At 26.0% G+C, this 14,504-nt stretch overlaps 2 protein-coding genes across 2 annotated transcripts in view; both read left to right on the forward strand.

The window, feature by feature from the left end:
* Positions 1-12,393: 12,393 nt before the first annotated feature.
* The window catches only part of LOC129607165 (E3 ubiquitin-protein ligase RNF181 homolog), a 72,550-nt gene continuing 70,439 nt past the window's right edge, over positions 12,394-14,504 (forward strand). Inside the window, exon 1 of the mRNA XM_055517927.1 lies at positions 12,394-12,534. The gene's annotated coding sequence lies outside the window, so the exon portion shown is untranslated. The remainder of the gene's footprint in view (positions 12,535-14,504) is intronic.
* LOC129607164 (serine/threonine-protein kinase OSR1) overlaps positions 12,399-14,504 on the forward strand; it is a 62,300-nt gene continuing 60,194 nt past the window's right edge. The window contains exon 1 of the mRNA XM_055517925.1: positions 12,399-12,534. The gene's annotated coding sequence lies outside the window, so the exon portion shown is untranslated. The remainder of the gene's footprint in view (positions 12,535-14,504) is intronic.

Genomic DNA, 14,504 nt, shown 5'->3' on the forward strand with positions numbered 1-14,504 from the left:
TAGACTGGCATTATAATTAACACAATTTATTATATAATTAAGTGTGTTAGTTTATGTATATATACATGCATGTACATGTTATAAGCGAAAATTCAATAGTATTATCTTAAGAATTAGTTGTTCTTTTTGTCTACATCATGCAAAAGTTTTTCGACAATAAATTCGCTATTCACCAAACCATAAATGTGATACAAAACTTTTCTCAATATTATATAGAATACGGTTGAAATCATTAATTAAAAGGAGCTTAGGTGAAAACTTATATGTAACTTTACTTTTGTTTTGATTTCTAGGACGAAATTTCTTATTGAACTTAGAGAAAAAGAGTTGTTCTTTTTGTTGGTAAAATTAATTGTACCATATATAAAAAATTTATATAAAAAAGTTTAATTGTAAATTTCATCGCTAAATAATCTTAAGAAATAGATAATTTGCGAATATAGAGTATATACATATATCGGAAATAATTAATTGAATTCCCAAACTTTCATGGTCTATTTTTCAAATACATAAAGTACTTAATTAGTTTTCAGTTAATTTATAGAGAGAAGTTATACGCATTGAAGAAGAATTTATAGAAAAAGAAAGTTTTAATTATTCTGTAAAAATTTAAAGAGTTATGCTGTGCATTATGCACAACTGTGATGCGGAGTTAGTACATAATATACAATTATTTCACTATGTCTAGAATAGAAGTGCTTGATTTCATGAAAACTATAATGAGTGACCTAATATAATATTAAACATTTACATTGCTTTACTGAAGTTTGTTTGAAATTAACGAAAATAAGTTTTGAAAATTTTGAAATTGAGACATCTTTGGGGTACATCTGTAGGGTACCAGGAATAGAAGCGGGTTCGATTGACTTCAAAATATTGTGATACAATGCACTTTTATCACATGTAGCGTTATGTTAGCCGAATATAATATAAACGCAGCTGATCATACATTTAAAGGACAACTAAAATTAAATTCAATAATAAAAATATATTTGATATTTTAAATGTAACACTTGTCAAAAAACCAATTTATAAAAATCTAAAAATATCTTGTCAGTCTGTATGGTGTTGTAAATCTAATAATCCAATTACAATTTTATATTACAGTTTGGAAATTTTGTAAAAAATTTCAAATGTAAAATTTTTCCAAAAAAAATTCATTTTCGTTTCGGACTTGTTTAAAAAAACCATTTCTGAAATGAATGATTGACGGTCTTGAATTGGTTGCAATCTACCACACTACCACATTTTTTTTAACATTTTTTTTTTATTAATATTTTTACAATCCTTTTTTTTTGGTAATTTACGTGTCTGTTAATTTTTATGTTTTTTGTTAATGTTACTGAGAATCTATAAAAATTTTGTTTCGGGTTGGAATTGAAATCTTGAAAGTCAATTGCCTATTTGCAATAAATACTTTATGACTATTTTGATTTTTTTGAGAAATCTTGAAATTCTTGATAACATATAGATCTATATGAAGGGGATTTTGCATTTTAACGGCGGCACTTTTTAACCCTCACAATATTTAGCTTATAAAACCCAACATAAAAAATTAGAAGGCTAAATTTAAGTCGCTAAATTTGAGCACATTGTTGTATATTAACTTTATTAGTCGCTAACCGCAAATTCTTTAACGTCAAAATTTTGTTTTCAGTTTGCAAACTGTCTGACGTATAAAACTTTTACTGACAGAAATATAGTAAACTTTTTACCCGTAATTGACTTTAAATTTTGATCATCCGTAAACGTCAAAACAAAAAAAAAATTTTTTTTTAGATTTAAAATAATTTTATACTTACATATTAAAAATTAACAAAAAAAAATATTTTTTATATTATTTTTAACGTAATGATAGTCACTCAATACATCAAATTTATTTACTGAATTACTACGTCAGACTGTCCGCATGTAAAAAAAAAAATCTACAATTTTAACGATTAATCGACTTTTTTTTAAACGTTTAAGAATTTAAACTTTGACTGAAAGTAAAAACGCAGTAGAGTATTCGTGAACTCAGACAACTCAGATTTTGTAAAATTTGACATTTAAGAATTTACCATAAGTTTATGTCACTTATGTCAAACTTAAAATATTTTCAAGAAAGCTTAAATAATGCTCAAGTAATTTTTGAAATGTAAACTAAATAAAACCATGTAAACTAAATAAAATTATTATGAAAACATTTACACTCTCTATTGCAAAATTTTGAAAATGAGAAGAAAATTTGAAACGTCCTTGTTTTCTAAATGCAGTAAACTTTTGAATTACTTCAACATCAACTTTATAAATAGGGTAATGCGAATTTATTAATTAAATGATCGTAGATATCGCACTTTACTCTTTTTTTGCAAAATACAATTTTTTATATTTTGTGATACGTTTCACAAACGTGTTATTCAAATTTCTCGAAATTACTTAAAATTTTTAATTTTTATGTCCTAAATTTCCAATATCGTTCAAAAGATATGTGCTATCCTTGGGACCGTAAGTTTAAATCTAACTTGTCATTTATTACCTTAATTATAACATAGCAATTTCATTACTATATAACGGTACCAGTAAACAAAAAAAAATTTGTAACAATTCAATTTTTAAAAATTTTAAATTGTTCAAACATGAAAAATATTTAAAAATTTTCCCTTATTTTTTACATCCTTTGCTACTAAGCTTTAAACTTGTAATAAGAATTCCAATTTTTGTTTTTGGGGTCCGTGGAAAACAAAATTAATAGGATTATAAAAATTGTAAAGTTGTAGCCTGTTTTCATTGCATAAAATTTGAAAAATAAAAATAAAAGAATTTTATGTTTTCGTGATATTTTCATCGTTTATTTTACTAAGTGTAATCATTTTATGGAGACTCTACTTTCAGAAAAACCCATTAAAATTGAAAATATAATAAAGCTGTGGTGAATAATATTCAAAATGTGGAATACAATATCATACAAATGGCCTCCACGATATCATATAATGCCACAGCCCGAGGTGCACCTTGATCTGTTGTACAGTACACAATCCTCCAAAGATTTGTCTGTCGGCTGCACAGAGTCTCTAGTTGGTAACGCCAACTTTTCTCAAGTCCTATTCTATATTATCGTTCCATCTGAACTTAGGCCTGCCTCTGTTGCGCGTACGAGTATTCATTGGTGTAGACCTCATTATTAATTAGATTTTGGCAGAATTTCTTCTGGCATTCTATAAACATTCCCGTCCTACGTGATTCTTTGACTTTTGACAAAGCGTACAATATCGTCACTCCTAATTTTCAGATTAAGTAGTTCTGCGTTTGGCCTTAGAAGTTTCCATCATCATCCTGTTTGAATGAATTTTCCTTAGAATTTTTCAACACCATAGGTTGCGACCGGCCTAATCAACGTTTTAGATCTTTGGAATTTGCAGATTCTGGTAAGTAGCTAACTAAAAAAACTTAGTGTCGTTAAATAACAGCTTTTTATAGTGACCAACTGCAAGGTGAATTTACTGGTGAATTCACAAAAATTTGCACTCAATATAGTGATTAATTGAATAAGTGTATGGCGCACTCATCTTGTTATAACCAAATATTGATTAAGTGTATACGATTTAAGTGTATAATAACGGTTGGTATAGACCTACAACGCTTTACAATACCTTTTATAAAATATAATGTTTACGATCATTTTAAATAAGAAAAAATAAAGAATTTGTTCTTGTAAACCTACCCACTAAATTGCTATTAAAATTTGTTCTTGGTATATAAATAGAGATTAACATCCTAATCGTTGCAAATTTTGTTTATGGTACATATAACAAATGAGAGGTATTCAGTCGAATTAAGTCCATAGTTTGTGGGTCAGAAGAAAGCCTGATAACTAAAATTTATTTGAAATCTCTTGACAATCAATTTTTAAACTAAAAAACTTCTTGAAATAATCAATAAATTATCAACAATGAACAGATGGGGAGAACAAAATTTTATCAGGACACTATACGTAAAAATATGAAGCGGAACAACTATTTACTTATTAATTTACTCCTTACAATTATTTTAGCTGATTATTTGCTACCTCAAACTTTATTGTTGTAGATTTTTCATCTTCTTGTTTCTTAAGCTATTCAAACTCGGTCATTGCTATTTCTTTATTGTTTTTTTCATTTAATATTTTTTATAATATTTTTTTTACATAAGTTGCGACCAAATTACCTTTATCTTTCTTGAAAAGACAAAGAATTTTCTTTCTAATAACATCAATTGTTTTATTCCTTTACCGTTCCTTAAAACTTATGGTTCGTTACTTTTTCTTGTGTTCATTATAAAAACAAAAAATTATTAGAAAAAAAATAAAAAGAAACTTTTAACGCAATCTGTTGACTTCGCAGATAAAATATAAAATTTACAAAGGAGGTGTTCAAAATCATGTATCCTTAAAAAAGTGAAAATAGTAATTATTATTGTGAATAGCAGGTAATCCTTACAATGGTATTTCATTTTGAAAATTGTCGTAGGAAGTTAAATTTCCGGCTATAATACGAAAAATGTCATACAAAGAAGGAAAAATGTTATATGCAAATATTTAAGAAAGGAAGGAAGTACAAGGAAGATAATAATATAAAATATTTACTGAAATCTGCAAATTGTGAAAATTTGAAACTCCCTGAAGCTGTCCGAAAGGAGAAAAGTAAAACTCTAAAAATTTAATCAAAACTGGTTTAGTATAACAGTTAATTTATTTTAGCCAATGGTTAATATTGTAAATGGGAAAAATAAATCGTCTCCTTTCTGTGTTTGTTGGGTTTCAGATTTGACGACGGGCACAGTAACAAAACGAGTAATTCTGAAATTTCTGAATCGAATAATTTTTGCTCTAAAACACGGAGTATGAAAATTAGCGGATCACAACTTGTTTATGCGACATATTCACAATCGAAATGCTATAAAAAAAATGACCTCTCTAGATCCGTAGCAAAGGATGAGTTTCATTTAGATAAAAACCGAAGCTTTCATTAAAGATCCATGCGTTAGACTACCTTCTCTTGTAGTAATAGAATGCTTTAAAAACATTTCAACATTTCTTTGGGTAGCATTAAAAAAAAAAATTCCCCGTAGATTCACAGTTAAGATAGATTTCAAGTATGGAATACAATACTTTATATTTTCAGAAAAAGTTTATAATAAAATAATACAAGAAAATTAAACTTTAAAATTTCCACAAAAAAAAATTTTTTTTCTATGTTACTTTGTTTGTATAAGAGCGTGTACAATTAAGAAATTGTAAAATCTGTTTTTCTTCTCTTACTTGCTAACGTTTTATTTTCTTGTTAACTATTCAACTTTTGGTCGCGGTTCCTTTCTTTTTGATGTCTCCATAAACTGTATGAAAACTTTTAATTGGCCAAGGTGAAAGGATGGTACATATCCTTGTTAATAATTAAACTGGAACTTTATAAAACTCTCTATACGAGTATAAACGGAAACGGAACTAGAAGTTGTTAATTTAAGAAAACAATTTTATAGTTAAAACTTTATTATGCTCCTATGTACAAGAACAATGCATAGTAGAACTAAAATAAATCCTTTCCTCTTTTACACTTTTTGCCAGGGTTCATATACATTCACACTTTATATTTTATAATGAGGTAGAATTATACACAAGAAATGCATTATCCGCAATGTACACCAAAGTTTATTATAGTGCGAAGAAAAAAATTTTTTTTCAATTTTTTTATTTGAACCTATAAGTACCTTGTTCTACTATCAAAGTGAAGCAAATGCGTACATAAAACACGAAATCAATTTGTCACAATATCTTTTCTGCAAAGCACGCTAGAAAAATATACGCCAGTGATAAAAATGATTACGGTCATTAATATCATAACTACACATAAATTTTTGCGTTATTTTGAAAAATATTTAAGCATTAATAATTTTTGAAGAATTTTATTGTAAACCACAATGCTTCCGTCAGCGGTGGTTGGGCGGTGTTGGACGCACTGAGAGCATTTTGCGACATGTTCAGGGTGGCCGTTTGCTAAGAGAAAATGAGGTGATGGGTGCTTTGCAAAGGCTAGATCATTTGGGGGTGGTGATCTAGTGGATGGATTGGTGCGTCTGCCGTTGAAGGAATTCATTAGCATCATTGACAAGAAAACTATAAGGACGGGCGAGGTCTTGAGGGTGGGGGGCTCACACGTGCAAGGCGGCCAGAAAACTGTCGTGTAGTAAAGATGAGAAGAAGATGAAAGCGTTGTTGAGATACGGTAGCGCTGTTCTCAGTGGGGTAGGTAACGGGTATTGCTTCTCGGGGAAAATGTCGGAGAGGCTTGAAGTCGCTACGATTCGTGTCTGTTAGTAATGTCAGATTATTGCGAAGGTGCAGGATGTGGAATGTGTTCTTTATGCCTGTCCGTCTCTGATATGGAAAAGGAAGCGCATCCATGGGGCTTCCTCGTGTTCGCCTAGTGCATAAACTTCACGTGGCCAGGCGAGGTTTCCCTTTCTTGCTACTATTTACTTTAAAAATTTACATATGTTATATACTATTAATTTATTTCGGGAAATCAGATTTTAGCATACAAAGTTAAACCATCAATTAGCATAATTATCACTGATAATTAAATATAAAAATTAAAAGAAGTTACATTTTTTTTTTCATAAAGGAAAACAAACAGCAATCTCATGATTCTAAAATGCAATCATATATAGGTAGGTAATCAGTATTTACGCATAACAATATTTAACGAACAGTATGTGTATGAAATCTAAAATGTATTTTCATCTCTGTAAAATTATTCGGGTACCAAAAATTAGGCAGTAATTAGTACAGAAAACCATAAACTAAGTAACTATTTAAGTTAGTGTATGCAATACTTCTCATTTTAGTAATATAGAAATGAAATTTCCGTTCTTAAAAAGTAAAGGCAATATTTCAAGTTATTTATTGACACAATTTATTAATATTGACCTGGTAAGTAACATTCGGACTATTGAAATGATAAAATAAATTCCAAATATAAAAAAAATACGAAACGAATGAATACAAGTAAAAGAATTTGTTCTCAATTCTGAATGCATATATATGAGTTTCTAATGCCTATTGATTTAGAATTCAAATATATAATTACATTAAGTATAGGGTATATTTATAGTATTTTGGATTCAAAAGAAGGTCAACAATCTGAGAACAACATAATCATATTTAATATGTTTTGGGTTTTCCAATTTCAGTTTTTAAATAAAGGAACTGAAATGTGATTAGAAAAGCTAAAATACTTTTTAATTTTTTAAATCATTTTAAAAGAACATGTTCTAAAAGAAAAGTTAAAATTAATCATTAAATAATTTTTGCGTGTAAGTGCTCAACATTAATTTTGTTCTAAACCTAATACACACACATGATAACATACAGCAACCTTTCAATATAATTTATAAAAATCTTTTTTTCTAAAATTTTTTTAATTTCTGATTATTTTCTTTTTAAACTGGACAAAACCTCATACAGCTATATTGTACCAATAAACACCAATAAACACACTTTTCATTCTTTGTTCTTTTGTTGATCCTTTATAGTACTAAGCAAAAACAATATTAAATTTCATAGGAAACATGAAATTTCCTATATTTTATAGTGACGGATTTCTCTTTATAAAGTTTAATGGTTGGTTAATTTTTAAATTCTAATATAGATGAAAAATCTATATAGAGAAAGAGAATGTTTTTTTTTTCCTTATTCCTTGTTTTTAGCCTTACTCTTATTAAGTATGTATATATAGAAGACTGTAAATTGTTAATTCATCCGTATAAAAATTTCCTGATGATTTTGCTAAAAAATATACAAGAAAACAAAGAAGAAAAAAAAGGAGGAAAATATGGGAAAAGAATATTGCATTGGACTCTTTTTTTTTTTTAAAAAATAAAATAAAATAAAAATAAGGCAAATTCGAATAGGAAAATAAACTTTTATAGATCGTTTATTAAAAGTCACATATGTACAATGTATTTACATACATACATAAGTCACAAAACCGCATATTGAAAGTATGTACTCGGAACAGAAGGATAAAAAGAAGATTTAAGAGTTCAAAAGTTTAAAATAGAAAAAGAAAAAGCAAAATAATGAAAGAAAGGTAATTTTTTTTTTGTTTCTATACTGAACGCTTAAACAAATTTCACATATTGTCAATCTCACGAAATATTGCAAACGTTTTAAGAATTATAGATGCTCATTTGGTCAAAGTAAAGTTGAAAACAAAAAAAAAAAAGAATAAAACAAAAAAATTAATTTTCAATTTAGCCCTTGTCAACCATTCCTGTACAGTATATACAATAAAGTTGAAGTTTTTCTCTTTAAGTCAGCAAAACTCTAATAACTTTTCAGAAAAAAAATTCTTTTTCATATATGAAACATTTTATAGTTTAGGAAGGACATTAATATTAGAAAAGTTATTTAATTTTATAATAAGACTAATTTGTAAAAGTTTTCAAATATATTACTCGTATGTACCTACACAGCATTAACAAGCAATTTTATGATTTTAAATATTTCAGATAACACTATGCGTCTGTGCGAAAATCTTCAGTAAAATACTTTGAATGCAACAACACTTTTGAAGATGATAGAACTGAAGCAGTTCGGGAGAAAATTACTAGAACTTGGTGCACCACCATTGTTAGAATTTGATGCTCCACGATTGTTACAGTTTGATTTACATTAAAACTGCAGTATCCATTGCTTCTGTATAGGGTCTATACAAGTAGGCAGGTAAAAACCCATATTTTTTAGAATATTCATAAAAGATACAAATGGTAAATGTATACTAAGTAATAAAATAAATAAACCAAACATGCACACGCAAACCGGTCACTTTGTGATGGTTTAACCTTTGGCATAAGCGTTGTGTTGACACCTGATTTTTTCTGTAAAAAGTTGGATGATTTGTTGTATTGACGGTTAAAGCCTATAAATAATAAGATTATATTATCATCTTATTATTTTATTTAAAATAGTCAAAAACGTAGAAACAGCCAGTTATAAAGATTTATATTGAAGAGACTTAAAATATCCCTGAAAAAGCTGATCAAACTTCCTCAACCTCAAAGTAAACTCAGATATAAATTTTTGTGAGAATCAGTTTAGCCGAACTTGATATACTGATTTGCACACACAGGCTGGGGAAATCCTTACTTAAGCTTCACTGTCATAAAGCGTACTCGGCAATGCCGAGTCGGCATGTAAAATTTAGTGTCATCACATAAAATCCCCTATTGTTTACAATGTGATCGCTAAAAACAGAACTGGGGTTTATTGTATAAAGAAAATAATTAAATTATTTACATATGTACATATGTATGTATATAGTACAGGAATATAAGGTAATTAAAATTTTCAAGTTTCACTTACCAAAAAAATTCTTTCTTCCAAATGATCCGATCATCATCCATTCTCAATGTTGTATTAATCAGATTGGGAGATACCAACACAAATTATTTTATTACAATTTCATAATTCTTATAAAATATGTACGCTTTATAAGTTTTTTTTTCCAATTTTAACTTGTAATTCAAAATAAACTGAATTAAATTTTAAAATCTTCCAAAAATTCATATGAAAACTTTTCTAATATAAAAGCAAATTTTTAACACCCTTATAATTTAATTTGAAAATTTTATTTTTATCTCTCAACTTTTATTAATATTAATTTTTCTTTCCTCATTTTTTTTTCACTTTTCCTTTCTATTTGAAATTTTTAAATAGCTACTAGCTAGCAAAAACTATATTTAACACTTATTCCAATGTTTACTTTGAAATTTTGAATTTATAAAAAGAAAAAATACTTTGGAGAACTATTTGAACAAATTTTGAAATTTACTGCAAGAAGATAACAATGCTTGAAAGTTAACGACAATAGTTATAAAATACTCTAATCCATTTACATAATATAAAATAAAAGCATTCAAAAATTGTTAGGCAAGATTTATTTTACTTTTGTTTTCTCATCAAAAACGATAATTTATTTTAAAACTTACTCCAACGCAAGATGTTGATGATGAAACTTAGTTCGACGCAAAACTGATGATAATGAAACTTAGTTCTTAGTTGTTGGCGTCCTGAAAGTAATATAGTTTAGCGTTCCTTTTCAAAATGGAAGCTAAGAAATAAGCGTCATTATGTAATCATAACCGTTGCATTCTTCGTATAAAAATTGAAAGCTTGTCAAATACTTTATTTCAAACTTGTTGAAATCTTGAACTTTCGAAAACTTTCGAAAACTAATAAATTAAAATATAATTTGTACCAGATTATTTGAATTGAATAATTAATCGTTTCATAAATATCACAAATAGCAATTTATGTATGTATGTACATATGTATATTACAGTTACTAATCAAAGCAAATTAGATTAGCAAAAATATTACAAATTAGAAGAAGATGGTACATAATATGGTACAAATATGCCAAACCTAAATATTCAGCTTCTGCAAATTTGTAACAAGTATGTGTGAAAAGGTTTTTAAGATTTGATTTAGAACTTTCAGTACATGTCTGACTTATCGAAAATCGTTAAACTTACAGAAAAACAATTTGACCAAAACATTTTATTAGAAAACCAAAGATTCGAAATTTTGTTTTTAGTTTTAATTTTCAAATATCTTTGAAAATACAGAAAGATTTGTCGAAATTTTTTTTAGTATATTAAGATTTTTCATGTAAAAATTAATAAAATTTAATATTTGAGAAATTTTTTAAAATACATACATACATACATATCTAATTTATAGCAGTCTTATTTAAAACTAATTAAAAATAGTTTAATTGAAGTATACATATTTACGAGTATGTATAATTAAATTAGTAGGATGAAAAATTAAATTCGAGATAATAAGCGAAAAATTATTGCAAATTAGACCTTTTGAGAGAAATATTTAAAAGAAATTCAAAGAATGCTATTTTTTACAAAAATTTAAAAGATTTTTATGAAGTTGATTTGACATTTACTTTCGAATATTAATTAAATGACAGGATTTGCAGAAAATGAACATTGGACATTAGCAAACTAATTATAAAAACATAACCAAGGCGGTAAATGGTAACTGCGGACATTTTTCGTTGTTAACCTAGAACAACAATGGAACGGCAAAATTAACTATACAAAAAGGTAATGTCAAAAAAAAACTACGCTAGACAAAATATGGAATTATAAATTTAGGATATTTAATAGTCGGCGACTAAATTCGCGGTAGTAATTTCACTTGATTCTGGACAGCGAATTTAAATTTCTTCATTCTATATCCCCAACACAATTTTGCTGAAAAAAACTCACATTTTCTTGTACACAAACTCAATTTTTCCTAAAAAGTTTCTACGCAGAAACTTTTCCGCAATCAAAGCAATATCGTTCATGCTTCCACTTCTTTTCTTCAAGGTCAGGTTCTTAAACGTTTTCTTTGATCTTTTATTTACTTTCATTTATTTACTTAAAATTTTTTAAATTAAGTTTTATTTTAAACATTAAGCTTGATTTATTTATTTAAAAATTAAAATAAATTTTTCGAAATTCATTGCCATTCTACCATAAAACATTTTGAGTACGAGCCTGTAAGCGATCTCAAAACTTACAAATATTTTATTATGTTAAAAATCTATTGACAAAACCTCATTTATATAACCAAATAATATAAACTGGATAAATAAATATAAAAAATATATATGTAATTCTATAATATAATTTAACATAATTTAAAAATTATTCTTTATATCGTTTTAATCCTTTTCATAACGAATACAAAATTCTTAGTAACTTAATATAAGAAAATATAAATAAAAGTCTGCACTAGCACACTCTACATTTTGTTTAAAGAATCTTTTCATTTGCACTGCATTATCTTGGAAAATTCAATTTAACTAATTTTATTAACATTGGCAGCATTGTTTTTGTCTTTTTTAAAATTGACATTTCTGACATTTAAATGTCAATGTCACTTCCTGGTTTGTCGAGTGTAAAAAAAAACCGTACAGTGATTTTTGTATTTTCGGGGTGATTTGTTGAATTTAAAGTAAAAAAAATAATATTAAAAGTAATCAATTAAATTATTTGAAGTCATTTTGCAATTAAATTATTTATTACGTATAAATAAATCAATAAATTTCGCAAATAATTAAATTGCAAATAAGTTAAAAACTCTTTCGAAATTCGTCATCATCAACCAATTTCAGCAATTAAACTTTCAAGTTCATTAAATTGGAAAATTAGGAAAAGCAAAGAAAAAAAAATTAGTAATTTTAGATATTAAGAAAAGTATACAATAGAGAAACTTTAAAAAAGAAAAAAATTTGCAAGAGAAAACAAGACAATTTGTATTTCATAATCAGAAGAAACCTTACCCTTACTGGATAAAAAAATTTTAATTGATTTTGAAGGAGCTATTGGATTTTTCATTTTTCTTGTAACATTTTCCTTTTTTTTTTGGTTTTATTATTTTCGGTGACAGAAGATTTACAATTATTACACTTGGAAAATATTGTTCAAGAAAATAAAGGATAGTCTTAAAAACAGGTTTGTATTTTTTTTTTACTTATTTCAAAAATTTAATCTGTATAATATAATAATCAAATGTATGTACATATATTACACACATACATATATACATATATACTTTTAATTTAAATATACATACTAATTAATATTGCAATTTATTTTTGAAAAATCTATAAAATGTGAAAACCGACAAAAACAGCACAAATATTAAAAAACAAAATAAAATGAAATAAGCATAAAGTTATGTAATTTGAGGTTAATTTCATTTTACTAGATACTGGCCAATAAATTACAGCAGCATAGTAGGTCCTACTTATGTATGTATGTATGAAGGTATACCTATGTATCTATCTATTTAAAATCGGCAAAAAGAAAATTACAATTCACTTTTTGACTTATTTTCTGTTTTTGTTTTTTTGTTTCTTTTATTATTATTATTTTTATCTAACAATCTTTACATAAAATTTTCTATTATTTTAGAACAATATACTACTAAACCTAAAAAAAAATGAGCTATAAATAATTAAAGGCGGAAGAAGTAAAGAGGTGTAAATATTGCAAAAAAAAAAAAAAATTAGAAGAATTGAATGAAGAAAAGAAACTGACGTTTTCTATTTTTCTTTTTGTTTTTTTATTTTTATTTTAATATTTAATCAAGATTAAAATAGGAAAAATATATCTATGTTAAAAGTATACTAGTATAGGTATATATCTATACCTAGATATTTAGTAGATAGTTTTTCTTGTTTGTTTGTTTGCGCTATAGAAAAATTGTACTTACCAACATATACTTGTATCTATACTTATGTATATACATATATATTTACATTCACAACATACAAAAAAGAGAAAAGCTTGCACATTTTAGCTATACATATTATAGGTATAAGTAGTCTAAATTTTGTTGCACCGTCTCACATCATTGTTTTTTTTTTGTTCATTTTTTTTTTACATAGAATAAAGAACAAAAAAAATAATAACTAAAATAGATAGAGGAGAAAAATACAAAAAAAAAGTCAATTGGAAGACGACCGTTTTCTTAAACTAAAATATAAATAGTAAATAAAAAGAACATGATGAAAAATGAAAATTAAAAATACAGAAATTTAAATACATAGTCTTATAGTTGGATGATTATTAGTGCATTTTTTAATTTTCTCATCTTTTCAAAGAACATTTTAATACAAAATAATAGTAGTAATAAAAAATTGCCAATAATTTATTGTCGCTCCTTTTGATTTTAATTATACGAGTAGGAGAAGATTTTATTACAAATTTTGAATTTTACATTATTGAAAGGTAAGATTTGCTTCTTTTTTAACTAGTTGTATTTATTTACCTATTGTTTCTCTATTGATATTCCTCCTTATGTAAGTTGTAATTTTGAGAAAAATCAATAAAATATTAAAATAAGAAGTCAAATAAGAATTCGATTGTAATAGTCTATTAAAATATATTTCATTTTCAAAAGTTTTGTTCAATTTTCTGAAAAACAAAATATATAATTAATTACCGGTGATGTAAGCAAGCAATAATTTCATGTTTTTATAAATATTTTGTTAGTAGATATTACGTAAATAAAATTAGATAAATAGGTACTTACCACTTACCTTATTAGGGTTTGCATATTGTAATAATTAAGTAACCTAGGTAGTATTCAATATTTTCCAATAATTAATTAGATATAGTAAAAAAGGCTTATTTCAAAATTGATAATTAAGATGAATGAACCTTTTTATTTCATTAATAATTTTATATTCAGTTATTCAACAAAAAAAAAAAAATCAGAAAAGAATTTTTCACAAATAAAAGAATAAAATTAATAAATTTCTATATTTTTATATTTAAGGAAGAATACTTTTTTAAAATCCTTTATTTAAATACTTTTATCTTTCCATCTATACTTACTTGTTTTGTAATTTTAATGTGAAAAAAAAAGGAAAAAATAAATAAATTTCGCCCATTTAATTTTCTTGATATATGCACAT

Source organism: Condylostylus longicornis, unplaced genomic scaffold (assembly GCF_029603195.1).
Source record: "Condylostylus longicornis isolate FDR11 unplaced genomic scaffold, ASM2960319v2 ptg000026l, whole genome shotgun sequence".
Lineage (NCBI taxonomy): Eukaryota > Metazoa > Arthropoda > Insecta > Diptera > Dolichopodidae > Condylostylus > Condylostylus longicornis.